Source organism: Buteo buteo, chromosome 19 (assembly GCF_964188355.1).
Source record: "Buteo buteo chromosome 19, bButBut1.hap1.1, whole genome shotgun sequence".
In the NCBI taxonomy this organism is placed as follows: Eukaryota; Metazoa; Chordata; class Aves; order Accipitriformes; family Accipitridae; genus Buteo; species Buteo buteo.
This window is the reverse complement of record NC_134189.1, coordinates 9598528-9615133: the sequence shown is the minus strand read 5'-3', so window position 1 is coordinate 9615133 and position 16606 is coordinate 9598528.

Here is a 16606-nt window from a genome sequence, read left to right as displayed (position 1 = left end):
GGATGCTGAATGTAAAAGAAAGCACAGGTGGTGTCCATCTGGGAAGCCAAACCTGGAGGAGAAGAAACTGTAGCTGACGAAGAGTCGTAACCAATGCCTCTGATGGCTGCTCATCCATTGCTGTAAAGGTTGGGTACATGTTTGTCAGAAAAACTGCAAAGGACCTCTGCACCAAGATGGTACCTGAGTGAATTCCTGCCTCCTGAAAGACAGTGAATCTGGTATAACTTAGGAGAAAGAGGACCTCCTACAGCAGCTTCTGATTAAGAAATAGGGCTTGACGACTCCTGAAGAGAAACTTGGCTCCTATCTGCCATCTGGAAAGGTAACAATGGAGAAAAAAGACAAGGAGAGAGATATTTTCCCAGCTGCAAACTCAATTGCTGTTCCAGATGGTGGCAGAAGAAAGTCACAATATAATTACAGAGTATTTGCATCCCTGTGTATTCTGATGATTAAATGCTACTTACAACTTGCTTCCTTCTGCAAAAACAAAAGGTGTCACAATCAGAGGCAAATAAGCTGAAACTTGCTGTTACAAAAGCAGATTGCTTTCTGCAGATCTCACTTTTCATCATGTCTCTGCTCCCCACCCTGCTCGTGTAACCCATAAAATACTCTTTCTTCCTAAATATGCCAACAGTTAGAATTGCACCTGGGAGGGAACTAGAGACCTGCACAAGAAAGTAATAAATCAGGAATGCCTCTCCAAATCTCTCCACCGAGAACTGTCTAAATGATATGAAAGGGTAAAGTAAGAAGGCAGCACCATTCTGGTCTAGTGCCGTCATCATACAGTGAAAGTCAGAATGACACCACAGGTGTAACGAGGTCCAGATCTGCGGCTGAACACTGACCTACCAAACTTTCCAGCTACCAGGGTTTTGCATATTGCATGGTGGAAGAGAGAAGCTCCTTTCACTTCACTAACTCTGCAATGCAAGTTTTTAGACTAAAACCAATATTTTTGTCTTAGGGATATAGCAGTCTCTTCCACTGCCTGCTTACCAGGCAGATCCAGGCAGACGATGCAGAGGAGCAGGCCAACTGGAGCCATGGTATTAATAGCTGTGAAGAAAAGAACATTATCATGTCTAATACAGTTATGGACAGATGGCCTGCTTGTAGCACAGTAATCCTTCAATCCAGTTTCAGTCTGTAAAATAAGTCCTCTGCCTCAAAATAAAACATACCAAATAATGACTCAGTACCCTCTGCTTCCTTTCCAGGGGCAAGTCTCATTACAGAAATAAGTTTCTGCTTTTCCTGGCTGTTTAATTCAGCAGCTTTTCCTACATTGAAACAGAAGATTTATCATCATATTTTTCTATGCCTACATCCGTTGCTTTCCTGTTGAATGTGACTCCCTCTGCTCCATTTAACTGCCTGCTCTCCTTCAATGGCAAGGTGTCTGTGAGAGCCCCTGCAGAATGCAGTAGCTTGCAGCAGAGCCCTTACAGGAGCAATTCCCCTGTTCCCTCCCACCACCATTCCCCCAGCGTCTGTGAAATCTCAGCAGTTAGGACTTGTCAGGCTGCACTAGAGCTTTTCATAGCTCAGTTTGAAAGAAGCCAGACAAGGTGAAAAGGAGAGGAATTTTTTCCAGCTCCTCTCTTTTTTGACAAGTTGACGGTTTTATATGGGAAAAGATGAGAACACGATGATTGGAAAAAAAAGAAGTAATAATTAGAGAGAATGAATGAGAGGGGGGTTAATCACGTGGTAGCTGAGAGGCATGTGTCATGACAGAATCTTTGGACTGCGCTAAAACATCTTGCATTAAAACACCCTGTGTACCCCCCCCCCCCCCCGAGTTGCCTGGTGATGTGCTGGGCACACTGGCCATTCTGAGGCAGGGCTGAGGGCAGCTTGAATGTTTTTAGACTGCCTTAGATCTCATTGGCTTCCCAGCAAGTGCATGCATCCACTAGAGTTTTAAATATGACCTTGGAAGGGCAAAGCGTAAGGCACACTGTGACAGGGTGCCCTCCCAGACTGTCACAGCTCCAAGTTCCTCCATGCACTCAAATCTAACAAGCCAGATCCCAAATTCCCTGTCTTCCCTGCTCCGTCTCTACGATGATTAATAATAGCAGATTCTGTGCTGTGTTCTCTTTTCTAACTCCTACAGTCTTGTATTTAGATTGTTGCTAATAGCTGTGGCTTCTATTTCGCCATCATCTTAGAAATCTTTGCAGTATCCAAAACTCACATTGTCCTTTCTATTCCTACTGCCAAATCCCTTTATTGCTGCTTTCGTTGGCTGATACTGCACTGTGATTTAGTCATCTACCATTTAGTGCATGCCTACACTGGTATGGACTATAACATATCTCAGATGACCTCTAAACCACCTAGCCCAGGTACTGGCAGCAGTCTAGCTATTATAAACTGAGACACACAGTAAATTAATCCATGCAGCAGTGTAGCTGAAGAACTGCATGATTCTGTGGCCAGTCCATGAGATACCATGATTAAAATTGCCTCAGATATCCATATGATATTTGCAAAGTGCAAAGGGAATATAACCATAGTTTACTGAGGACCACCACACACACACACATATTCACGCCTTTCTACACGCCTTACTTTGAAATAAAACAAAAATTCAGTACAATGTCAGAGCTGAGGAGCTAAAAGCACTAAATCAGAAATAGAAGATACTCATCCCTCAGCAAGTTGTGTTCATCTATAAAGCAAAATACAGATTTCATGTCATGAAAAATATACGGGACTAAACTCTGTGCTGAAGTGACTCTCACTTTCCTCTTCGCACCATTTCCTGCCATGTTTTGAATTTGTGGTTGACTTCACACTGCTGTGGGGATCGTAATTTCACTCTCTTAATTTTGTGACTTCCACTCATTTAAATCCTCATCTGTGAAGCTGCATGCAACTTCACCACGAAAAGGTCCTCAAGTCGAAAATGCAGCCCTTGCACATTGCCATTCAAAGGAGCCAAACAGCAGAATGACGGCAGCTTGAATGAAAAGCAATAGCAAAACAATAAGGATCAGCCTAGCCCTGTCAAAATGACATGCTCAGCCAGGCTGCTATTAACAGGGCTCTGAAAGGGCTAGCTGGAGCTGTGACTAGAAGGCAGTTCTGTCTTCTGATAAAGCAAGCAGACGTGCTGCATTTCCTTGTAATCTGTGATGCTGGATTTCCCATCTTTCACGATTCAATCAATTTTTTGTTGTAGAGAATAGGGGGTGGAGAACAGGAGGGAAGAGCCTGGATAAAAAACTCTTTTATTCTTCCCTTCTTTGGACAGTTTGGTTTGGTTTATTTTATCTTGACTGTAGGAAAGGACAAAAGAGCCTGCCTTAGGACTTGTGTAAACATTATTAGCAGAAAAGGTTTTGTTTACTCTTCCCTTCATGATTGAAAGCTACAAGCTATTAACATCAGCTGCCATTTTTAAAAAGGCAGAGTATCAACTAATCTCTTGGCTGTGTACTTTAGATACAGCTGTACCTAACAGTTGTCACTGTGCAAAAAGCCAGGCACCAACATCAGCCTGGCAAAAGAAGTGTATAAGCGTAACACTAAGCAGCAAATAAAATACTGCTGAAGTAACAGCACCCACACCACCCTCTTTCTTCCGTGGAATTCATAGCATTGCTGTCAAAATGCAAACTTCCTAGCTTTGTTACTTTTAAAGTATTTTCAAAATTCACTTCTTCATGATACCCAGTTTTATCATAGAAAAGTCCTAGAGTACTTGCTGACCCAAATACACTCAGCTCCTGCAAGCCTGCTCACTTCTCTTGACTGTCATGAAGCGATGCCAGCATAAACCACCACAAAACTGGCCCACGCTGCAGCTTTCCACAGCTCTGCTATCCTCGCCCTTAACACGGCTCAGCGAGTGAGCTCTGACAGCATCGGAGCTGCACGCTCTGCTGGTCGGGCACACCGAGCTGCTCTCCAACCAAGTTCATTCACATACCTGAGGCACCGCGTAGCTTTCAGAGCTCATCGGCTGTGTCTGTCCCAGCTGGACCCAGGCTTATTCCTGTTCTCCCCCTGGTAGTACTGAGTATCCTTTCTTCCCTAACAGATTCCCAATTCCTCTCCCTGCTGGGACCTCTGAGCTTCACTTTTAATTGCTGCTGTGTGCTCTTTTCCAGCAAGTGGGACACAGATCTGCTTGATGCTGCTCATGATTGCTTGGCTATGAATGCTGCAAGCTCTGTTTCTGCTCCTGTGTAAAAATTGCATTAACAGACCTGGAAACAGAGATGCAGCATTAGAATTATTCCAGAATAATTCCACTGATAGAGTATTTCTGGAGCATCACTTTGATCCCAGAATATTTACTGTTTGACCAAAGCGGATTTTTCTGGCGTTGGTTTGTGCAGATGTAAACCTCTCCCCTATTCTGGAACAGTTATTGCACAAATGCTTTTTGCTCAATAGCTATTCTTTCAATCATCCCACACCACCATGAGATAGAAGAAAGAGAAGAAAATTCACAGCATGAGGGAACTGTGGTCAGACCATTCCTAAGGGAAGCTGTATTAATGAAGAGAGCCTGCTCCAGTTTATTTTTTCTTTGCCACCCTTCAGAGAAAACTTCCAAATCAGAAAGTGCTTGCTGGATTGCTTTCATTGCCTTGCTGCCAGGCTAGTAACTGATTCTACCACCTCATTAGCTAATCCACTCCCAAATTAAATATGGACTGGATTCAACAGACACATACGCAGGAAGGGGTAAAGTAGTTGAGTGTAATGGAAGTGTAATTGGTTTTAATGTGATGTAATGTCAGTAAATGCTCTGCATTAATTAGTGTTCTAGGGCAATCTGTCTGGTCTCCTACCTAACTGCCCATAGAGGATGTTAGCTTATGGAGAAAGCTTTTTGGTTATTCCCCTGGTATAAATGTCAGATCAAATGACATTGGGATGGGAAAGGGACATTGAATAAAACAAAATGCCTAGGATGGTAACGTGCTTTTTTTACTTAGACTATAAGGTAGATTTGCCCTCACTTACCTAAGGTTTTATAAGCACAATACAATGCTTTGCAGTCATGTTTTTCCCCCAATACTGTCTCAATCCTCACTTGATTTTCCAGTAAAGATGGCAAGGGATAAGACTGTGCCAGATGCAAAAATGGAATGGGAGGGAACACATTACCTGATGGCAAGTGCAACAGGGAATTCCCGGAGGTAGCCAAGCAGCAAGAGCTCGGCCACAAGTGTTGCTGGATCAGGGAGGACCAGAAGGGACAAAAGCAAGCATGAAGGTGTCCCAGCCAGAAATTGCCCTGAGCAGTGACCCTGCAAAGCACTGCACCATGTGCCAGAGCCCCTTTAGAAAATAAAAATAAAGGTCTTGTGCCTGCATAACAGGCACAGTCCGGCTGGCACCAAAACATCTCTAGTCCGCTTAGCAAATGATGTTTTTCTAGTCTGTTCCTTGTGGGGAGGAGATGATAGTTTTGCTGGGAGAGCCCATCAGCCCTTGGGCTCCCTGCTGGAAGCCTGGGAAATCACAGCAGATTGACTTGGTGTCAGTGCGTTTGCAAAAGGAGACCATCTCAAACGGCAGAGATGGCTAAATGCTGAAAATGTGTTTTTGCAGCTATGATAATGAGAGGGGATAAATTCATGCAGTGCACTCTGTCTTGAAAATTACATGACAATGTAAAGAATGGGAGTAATGAAAAAAAAATCAGTAATGATGTATTCAAGGCAGAAATAGGTGGAGACCAAATCATTTCACTATAAACTAACGATGTGTCTTTTGATCAAATTCACTTGCATGATAGGCGAGCTATATTTTTTTAGCTATGACTGAAGAGAGATGCTTCAAGTTATTACTAGTCCCACTGAATCACCTGGATTTTTCCACTTTCCCGGAAAGCTCATTTTCTCTTCAGCAATATATGGACACCGTAGTAAAATTTTATTGTTCGCTCATGGGGTCACAGTACATGCCAGCCCCTGTCAGCAATGGCTGCTTTGCATTCAGAGTACACACCACCACTTTATAAAATCAGCACAAGTTCAAATTGTAACTACGCTACAGGAAAAAAAAAAAAAGATAAGCACATTCCCTAGGCAGAAAGACAACCTTCCAGTTTCTATTTCAAAGTAGGCAAAATAATTAACTGTACAGGGGTGTTCACCTGTTACTGAAACTTCCCAGCTTACTAGAACTCAAATAAAGCATTTCATAATTGATGAAAATGGGGGCATGATGGTTCAATTCTTCCGATTGTCAGGCTCCCATGTAGCTCAGTGGAAATTTAGCCAAAAGCAGAAAGTCAGGGAGCCTCAGATAAAACCAAAACCTCTCAGTAAATCAAGTGTAAAATGTCTTCCACTAATAACTAATTCTGATTATAAATGGGTTCACTCTGAATGCACAGATGCCCTTTTTCTGTTTGCTTTCTGGAAAGAATCCAGCAGTGTGGTTTGCTGACAAAAATGTCAGAATAAATAGCTCATTTATGTCAATTTTTGAATCTGAAAATGTTATAATTCCTGCCAGTGAGGCAATTCTAATAGTTTCACAGACTCACTTAGGGACAGAGACAGAGCCCATGCCATACTGCATATGTCCAGCTAGAAAACAACCAACGCGGCACAAGATTTCACATAGTAAATCCCTACTGGAAGATGCTTGCAATTAACTTCGAATAATGAATCCTTCCCATGTAGGACAGCATGTAGGAGCTGTTCAGAAACAACAAAGGTATAGCAGAGTGGAACCAAAAGAAAAAAATTAAGTGAGAATTATTTGCTCAGTTAAAAAATATTAGTGAATGTGGGATAAGTATGACAGCTTAAAAACACTAACATAGGGCTGATACATGATGTCTCAGGCTTTACCCAAGCCTCTGTCAAGTCTCTCCCTCATGCCCAGAGAAGAGGAGGGCAGAAGATGTGAAAGGGTGGCATCAGCCCTCACCTTCATGCTCTGCAGCAGCAGGACACACTGCCAGGCTCCCTGGGCATGTCTTTGGGCACTGGTCCCTCCAGGCTGTCTGCTCTCTTTGCTCTCCTTGAGCTGTTTCACCGTGCTCGCTGACACCACGTTGCTGTTGCAGAGAAACAGAAGGAAAGCTTGTTTAATAAAGGTTGCAGTAAGGGACTCAATGGCTTAAAGTTAAACTTTGCAAACATTACAGAAAACATGAGGACAGACAACCAGGTAAGAGCTGAAGTCCAGCGAGCTCTGTGTCCTGCCTCCACATGGCCAAAATGTTTTGTGGTCTCTTCCCTTTCTCTTTTCTTGTTTATTGCCCCTCAACACTTTGGTTTATCTGCTATTTTTTGCCTTTTTTTGCCTGGTAGGGATGGTACTGTGAAGTAGTTTTAGAGGTGTCATGGTTTAACCCCAGCCAGCAATTAAGCTCCACGCAGCTGCTCACCCACTTCCCCTCCCACCCAGAGGGATGGGGGAGAGAATTGGAAGGAAAAAGGTAAAACCCATGGGTTTAGAGAAGAACAGTTTAATAGAACAGAAAGGAAGAAAATAATAATGAGAACAATAATAGAACAACAATAATAATAGAAAGGTTGGAATATACAAGTGATGCGCAATGCAATTGCTCAGCACTCGCCAACGAATGACCAGTTAGTTCCCCAGCAGCGTTCAACCCTCCCTGGCCAACTCCCCCCAGTTTATATACTAGATGTGACATCACCTGGTCTGGAATACCCCTTTGGCCAGTTTGGGTCAGCTGTCCTGGCCGTGTCCCCTCCCAACTCCTTGTGCCCCTCCAGCCTTCTTGCTGGCTGGGCATGAGAAGCTGAAAAATCCTTGACTTTAGACTAAACTCTACTTAGCAGCAACTGAAAACATCAGTGTGTTATCAACATACTTCTCATACTGAATCCAAGACATAACACTATACCAGCTACTAGAAAGAAAATTAACTCTGTCCCAGCCAAAACCAGGACAAGAGGTCAAGCATCAGCCCAGCCCTAAGAGTTGTCAATACAGACAGTGCCCAGTGGCACCAGGGGAAAGAATAACATCAGGGCAAGTAAGACAATCTCTCAGCTCCTAATTCATACCTACTGCCAACTCAACAGCGGCATCTTGGAGACTTCCAAAATTACAGGTGGTAACTTTGCATTTAGCAGTCTTGAATGGATTTTTTTTTTCCTATGAATTTGTTCAGTCACTCTTTGAACCTGTTAACATTTTTAGTTGTCATAATGACCCACCAGAAACAGTTCCACAACTAAAGCACACACTAGGTTTTCAAAAGAGAACCCACAAAATACACATGTAGGCTATGTAAAAATGTACTTAGATATATGTTGGCTCCAGTGCATTGTCCACCTGTGCGAGACAGCAAACAGACTCTGAAGGACATCATTAACATAAACAGTTGATAAAGAAATAAAGCAGGCTGAAAACATCAGATGTATTTTTCTTCACAATGCCACTTCATTTCTTTACAGCCCACTTTTGGAGGGAAATGGAGAGAAAAGCTATGCCAAACAGTGCTTGTAAACACGATGCCTCTTGCAGAGTGTCCTGCCTCTGGGATGCTGCAGTTGGGTAAAGGAATATCTGGGATTAGGTCAAACCCAGGCATTCCCCAGAGGGCCAGGGGTCATTATGGGGGAAGCTACCTGAAGCAGGGCTCAGGGCTCTTCCAGACCAGTTTTTTGAAAAGCATCTAGTGTTAGGTCTTCATTCAGGAGCTATGGTTTTTTTCAGTTGCTTGGAAAAAATCCAGATTGCCTTCTAAAATTTTCAACATGCAAGGAGTTAAAAAGGAGTATAGAAGGTTTTAATTTGAAGAAGTCACACAGAGAAAGCCAATGAGTAGAAAAGACCTTTTAGCTCCATCCCATGACTATTGAACATGTTTCATGGAGCAGCCTCTTCTGATGAGGTGAAGACTAGACAGCAAGTAGCTTGAAGAGGTATAATGTGCTATGACAAAGAGCAGAGTATCTGAGCAGAGGTCTTTCACCAAAGAACAGTGAGTAGTTAAACTCCCTAAACTCTTGGTACGGTATAAGCCTGGCATGCTCAAGTCTTTCTGGATGTTTACAGGGACAAACGATGCTAAGGAAGCATTCAGCTTTTAGTTCCAAGCCAAAAGGAATCTGTAATCCATTTTCTTCCCCATTAAAGTCTCTTGATGCAGATCTGTTAATTGTTTTGAGCAGTAGTCTGTCTAATTTTATGAGTGCTGTTTTGCAAGCCTACCTGGCAGACTAAGAAAACAAACTTCTCAGGAAAAGATGCTTTCTCTGGCAGGAGGCCAGGGTGTGCACTGCAAGCACGAGATAAACATAGGAAGAAAACGTATCCTGTCATCTCTACAACTTGCCAGGTGAAACCTCCTCAAAACTGCAGACCAAGCTTGCAAGTTTAGTTTTCTTTTGGCTCATTTTCATTGTTCCCTTCTGTCACTGGGTTGGAATGTCTGCAACCAACCAACCACATCTGTAAATTGCCCAACTCTGTTACCACAACATGGCTGAGGTTCAGTGCCTTTTTTTGCAAATAGAAAGCTGTGACTTCTACGTATGTCAGTTTAGTACTTCCAAAATTACATGTGTCAGTTTAGTACTTCCAAATTTACATGCTGGTTGGCAACATAAAAATTCAGATTCTTACACACACAATTGTTTCTTTTTCCATGGATATGTATAAGGCATCTCTTCATGTCTAAAGGCAGCTTTATCTTCTGCTGTACCCATTTCTGGTGGGAATTTGTGTGTGTTGGCTTTTTCCTATCCTTTTTCCCATATCCTATCTCCCTGAAAATGTGGACTGTCTAGTCCTGTCAAGAGATCCGCAGGACCTGTTGATTTCACAAGTCAGAAAGCAGGCCAGTTTTGCACAGCTGAGAAGAGGCAGGCTCAAATTCAGGTATCTGACAGGAATGTAAGCCAAAGCCAAAATGGATGACAATTTTCTTGCACAGTGTGCAAAAATATTAGCACCTATACTAGTGTGGCAGGAATACAAGAGATTGCAGGAATGTTATATAGGGTATAAAATATAGGAAGCTTAACTGCCATGATTTGTTGCTGTTGCTTTCCAGATGGAAGTCCCTCACTGAGGGAATAGTTACCTTATAGGGGTGCCTTTATTTAGTGCACTAGTCATCAGGCATGTAACCTCTGTGGAAAGCAACTCTGAAAGCCAGTGACCATGTTACTGTGGTGTTCCAGGTGCATTCTCTACGCTTCAGATTGCGATGACAAAATTGCTTGAATAAATCTGTGTACACAAGTTGGTTTCCACTTTCCTGCTCACATGTGCACAAAGTAATCTCTATGCCTACCACTCCTGCTACTGCCTTTAAGGATGCAGCATGTTCCTCTTGTTTTCCTCAGTTCTCTCCCATCACAGTTTGAAGGCTTCAGCTATGCTCACTAACAAACTTCTTCCATCACTGATTGAGCGAGACCAACTTATATATGCTGAAAATTGTGTGCTTTTTTTCCAAAATACATTACTGTGACGGAAGACGTGTTTGCTTTATGATTTCCCATTTCCTTTTGGCTTAACCTCTCCATCTCACCTCTCATGTTTTATATTTTGATGAGACATTTGCTTGCAGAATCTCTATTTCAGAGTTTCCGGAAGGTCTCATCTGATTTGACTCAGAAAATCTCTCCACAGGTCAAAGTGCTGTATCAGAACAGGAAAAGCTGCACCAGCCAGAGATTATAGGAGCGCATGAGAATTAGTGATAGCAGGACTAGTAATTCACATCAGAGAACTGAAATCTTTTTTACTGTAGCCCACTCTGAAGTGAGCTGCCTTTAAAGGCATGAGGGAAGAAAAATGAAGGACATGCTATCAGAAGGTTTGCCAAATGCACAGACCTCCCCACTTCTCCCAACAGGTCACATCCTTTAGAAACTACTGTTTGAGGTGGTCTGCTCTTGTCCCGGTCAGCCCTGATCTCCACATCAAATACCATATCATGCTCAATCAACTGACTACAGAGCTTTAAATTCATACTATCAGAAAGGTTGTCTCTGTTCAGCTTCTTGACCACCACATTTTAGAAGTTTCAAGCACTTTTGGCACTAGTTGCCAACGATCCTGGCAGCCAAAATGCCTGATTCTCTCTAGCTCAGTTCTCAGATACCTGCAAAGTAAAAGGTTGGAGAAGTTTGCTGGAAGAGGGAGTTTGGTATCTTCAGTTGCATCTAATCCATAAAAAACACAAGTCTGTTCTGATTTCCAGGGTTTGGCTTAGATCCTCAAAGGTATTTTTAGGCATCTAATTAAGTCTTGCAATGTTTCAGCAGGTGATTCAGAAAAAAATAAATACAGTGACTACAAGCCTTACATCATCAGCGGCAGAAGTTAGATCTAGGAAACAGTAAAGCCAGAAGTTTATCTGAGCTCCTTCCCACTCTGAAGCTGCTGGATGCTCAGGACTTTGTATTAAGGGTCCAACTCACCTGGACTAGTTCCTTCTTATGGTCCCAGACTGCGTATTTCTGTCAGTTTGCTCTACACCTCCAGAAGAGCCCAGCTAGCAGGGAACACAGGGACACAGGGAGAGTTAAGGCTATATCTGCTCATAGTCCTGAGTGCTTCACACCTGGGGGCTGGCTCCCTTAATTCAGCACATGCTTTAGCTCTAACAGCTGGAGCTTCAGTCCCTGGAGGTAGGGATTTTCACAGCCCAGCCTACTGTATCTGCTACAGAAAAGAATAGAAGATTGGGGGGGTTTTATTTGCCTAGATTGCTAAAACCGTACTCAAAAACTTACCTAAATTGAAAAGCAAGTTCAGCCTTTATTTTCAAAGATGACATGATTTGGCTTTAAGGCAAAACCAGCACTGTATCAGCAAGTATGTGGCAAATTCAGCGCCCGAACCCATCAGTTCTAACTCATATGCTTAATTCTGTTTTTCTGAAGCTCCCTGACAGTGGCTGGCCTCCTGGATCAACAGCACAGCCTGCCAGCCACAGCCTCAGGCCTCCTTTCTTTGACGTTCACACCTCCCACCTGGCACTGAAAGCACAGATCTAAATATGTGGTTTTGTCCTGGCAGAGGCTCCCACATGCCAGGCGTTTGGCTTCGGTCCCTTGTCCTTGCAGCCACTGATACGGATGCAGGGGGAAGAGCGTTGGGCTGGCGAGAGCTCGCCTGTGCCAAACAGAGCAAGCGAGGAACTGGGGGGTGAATAAGAGGGGCCTGTGGGGACTACGATAATTTTTTCTAAGTTTCTGTAGCCCCTTTCAAGTGAAGAATTTAGAGAGATTTTTTTTGGCCAGATCAGCTTTTCACAGAGAAAAGTAGTTCAGATACCAGTTTTAGGTCTCTCAGGAGATGCTGAACGCCTCGCGAGATGAAGCCCTAAATCTGTCAAGGGGCAATGCTAGATAAGGAGAGGTCCTGCCGAGCTATTCCCAAACCATCCCCATTCTCGCTCCGCGGCCCCTTCCTGCGCTCGCTTGTTTCCAGGAATTACTGGCCTGCTGTTGAGAAATGCGGCTCCGCTCTGGTTCCCAGCGCGGCCATGAAAGAAGCGGAGGCATCCGCGTCCCCATGCGCATTCAGGCGGGGCGAGGAGCTTCCCCTCACACCTGCTGTGTGCCACAAAGGGCCCGCGGCCCGGCGGGGGACACGGCCCCTCACGCGGCCTCCCTCGGCTGAGGCGGACAAGCGAACAAAAGCCGGGGCTTTCTCTCCCCTCTGCCTCAATACCGACGTCGGGGCCAAGGAGAAGGCAGCGAGCTCTCCTCTTGCGCCGATCTCCCGCTCTCCGGTCCCGCTCGGGGCCGTGCTACGTTGGGCAGTCCTCCCTCCCCTCCGACAAGAAAGATTTGTGCTGGGACTTCAGGTCCGATCACTCGCTGCCACGGCCTTAGCCTTCGTGCCTTTTACTTTTTTTCGGTCCCTGTCATCAAAAGCTGTTAAGACCACTTTTAAAATTCTGAAATACCTTTGAAGTGCTGGCCTTCAGTGTTGCAGCTTGCTATCTTAACGGGAGGGCCAACTACCAGGCGAAACTCAGGTCAGCCTAATACACTTCATTTCCCTAAGCTCTCTCCACAGCTAGTGGGGAGAGAGGCCCTTCGTGACATCTTTCAGATTTGCTAAATTAGCCCTCTACTCTGAATCACCTTCTGAATAGACTTGTCATGCTCCATTGACTACAGAGGGATCCTAAGGACAACCTCTGAGATTAACCTTCCACCTCACACACTGGGATGGTGGGTACTTAGCATTGACAAACGCCATAAAACTTCTTGAATCAAAAGCGTTAACTGAGAGTGTATTACTAAACTACAGTACAAAGCACAATAATGGCTGTTAAACTGTTGTTGTCATTACTGCTAATAACAACGGCAAATAAAGTATCTTTCTGGGTTTAAGATTAGAGTGTTTTTCGTTTCCCTGCTCCAGGTACCCATAGCATAAATGCTGCAAAGTAGGAAGGTGGCTGCCTTTTCCATTGCTTTTTCTGCCTCTAAGAGCTTGTCATTCTGCTTTATTGTACCACTTTATTGTGACCCTTACGTTAAGGTTGCAGAGCACTTACTCTTTTGGGTACACACTGCACCGAAGGAAAATTTGCTTGTCTTTTTCTTCCCATGCTGGTAGATAGAGCAGTGGCTTATTTAGCTTTCCTGATAAGACAGCAAGTAGCAGTGATGATACACAGGCCCAGTTCAAATTCAACTACTTACAAAACAGTCTTTATCACAGGGAGCGTATGTTTTGTCTTTGTGACACTCAGCCGTGCAGGCGGCCTGATGGGCCCCCATCATCAAAGGGGGACAACAGCAAAGAGAACAAATGTCGTACTGCACTCCCAGCTAAGGATAAAGGGGGACCTGGTCCTGCCACTCCTTGGGTTTTTGCACTGGGAAGTGTCCTGTTGAATCAGTAGGACTATCTGCAGCACACAAAGCACAGCGCTCACGTAAGTTGTTACAGGACTGAGATATTATATATTTTAGGAACTTTATACGTCATACCATGAGTCTCAAGACATTTCTCCAGGCTGAAAATGGGCCACTTCACATTCAGAATATATCCAAAATCAGGTCCTTAATTCAACATAAGTCTTTTTTAGTATATATTGTCAGAAGACAAGAGGAGAAATCTCTGGCTTTCCTTGCAGCCTGTTCCATCAACTGCCCAGGTAATCCTATTTTGGGGAAGGGACTCTTCAGCACCTCGGTCTGGGCCATTTTGTGTCTTTCTCTGACACGTGTACCTAGTTTTTTGTTTTGTTGATCTTTACATCAGGGATTCTATTCCCACCTTCCAAAATCACCTTTCCTCAACATTTCTTCCCAAAACCCCCAGCCCCACAGAAGTTTGGAGACTATTTACAACAGTGACTCCATGCAATTGCAGACATCATGGCCACGTCCCCTCCCAAGTAATCACTTAATCCCCAAGTTCTGGGTCAGCAGTATGGGGCCTAAGCCCAAGCAGAAAGTGGAAGAAAGGAAGAAATCAAGCAAGCAAGGAAATAAAAAAAGAGAGAGGGAGAAAGGCCAATAGGAATAACATTGCCCTGTGTTCCATCTCTCTGGCCACTACCTCCACCATAAATGCTTTTGAGGAGAAAGTGGAAGTCAGTCCATTCTTGCAGCTGGAGATTCCCTTTGCATCAAGCACATCCCCAGGCAGCCACTTTGTCAGACTGAGGCCCACTGTGTACCCTGGAGCGACACCAACAGCACTTGACCAAGGCTGAGTATCTAGGTCCCATGAGCATCTGTAGTGCTATGTAATGAATAATAGAAGTACAAGAATTAATGCAATAAAAAAGTGGAAGTTTTTCCAGACAGAAAAAAAAAAAGTAATTACTTGGGTGCAGAACTCTTTTATTATGAACAGTAGATTTTTGAAGTTCTATATCAGGGTAAAAAACAAAACAAAATGAAGTAACAGCCCATATTTCAAAATGCAATAGTATGCAAGTTAATTATCGTTATGGAAAGCTCTTTTCCTTTCCTCCATACCCGGCATACTACATTTCTCTTCTACTCTGCCTCCAGAACCTCCAGTAACAAACACTTAGCAACTGCTAAATTGGTATCAATTAACTAAAAACATTTATCATTATATACATATATATATTTTTTTAAAGGATTTTTTCTTCTGTTCTGGTCTTGAGAGGCTTTATCTACTGAACAGGACAAAAACCAGTTACTGACCTTTTCAGATCCAAGCTCTCATCTTTTGCTCCTGGGGCAGAAATAGAGGGAAGCAGCAAATTAAAAGGACTACAGCGTTAACTATGAAAACAGAGACTGAATAAATAAAAATAAAAATATTCTTTGCCAATGGAGACAATAGCTTCAACGGTGATTGTGTAGGAATGGAGCCTTCTATAACTCAGGGTACCTGGAAGGGATGGAGATATTTTTCTGTAAAAGACCCTCTGTGTATGTGTGTATATTTATATTTAATGTCAAATCTCATTTGACCAGAAGTCAAGTGTAATGGTCTTTCTTAAGACATGCTCTCAATAAATAGTGAAGACTTTATAACAAACTTGTATTTTACTATAAGATTACAGGGTTTTTTCTTCCATTTGGGCTTCTCTAGAGACAATTAGTACAGGCTAAGTAAGATAAATGAAGAGAGGCTCTCTGTGTAGGTGACTTCCCACATCACCGTAAAAGATGACAACGGATGAAGAGTTGTATGATTACTTTGTGGGAATACTTCATCCAGAACATGAGCAGTGGACTGTGCAAATTCTCTGTTCAGTGAAAATCAGGTGTTGCTCTGTCATCTACAAGGCAAGGGGTGAAGTGAGTGTGTCTCTGTGTGTGCATGTGTGAATATCATGCATTTCAGTATTAATTACAATTCTACCCCGGGCAAGGCCAAAGGGATGGTGAAGTACAGAGAGGTTTTTAACTTCAACTGTAGCAGTGCATTGGTTGAGCTCTGGGGTCTTACAGTTCTCAAAGCGGCCTTCGCACTGCTAGTGGTTACTTTTGCGTGGACATCTCACCCCACTCACCACTGGCAGTCCTTCTTGCATCCATAGACCCACTTAGTGAACCACCACTCCCAGAAGTTTGGAGCACAGAGTGGTAGCAGAACTTGGGTCTCTTTGGCACAAAGTTCTCTCCATTCATAGACTCCACAGATAACAAAAAGAGGCTATGTAAAGACAGAGACAGCCTTCTAAGACCCTATTCCATGAAGGCAACCCACCAGAAAAAAGCTGATCCAAAATCTCTTTGCCAGGCCTGTCTACAGCTTAGTCAGCATTTGGTGACAGAGGTGGGAAGAACAGGAAAAATCAGAGACCTGTGATGCATGATGGAGCTTTGGGAAGCTAAGCATGACTTGAGACAACCCTCAAGCAGCTTAGGCTTACTGACGAGATCAGATACCTCCCATGGAAGAAAAAGAGCATCTTAAAACTCTCTCATTACTCAGTAACTTAAAAATGTAACCAACTGCTAAGCAGGATATTAAAAAGGAATTAATTTTTTTTCTTTTGTAATTAAACAATAGAGAGTACTTGGGTGTCCTTTCCAAGCATAGGATTTAGATTGCTGAGTCCATTAGTGGTTTGAAGAATGCACTGTCAGTTTTCGTATCTTAAAATATTTCACTTTCTTCCAAACAATTTCAGAAGCCTGTATAAATCTCCCAGTCTTGT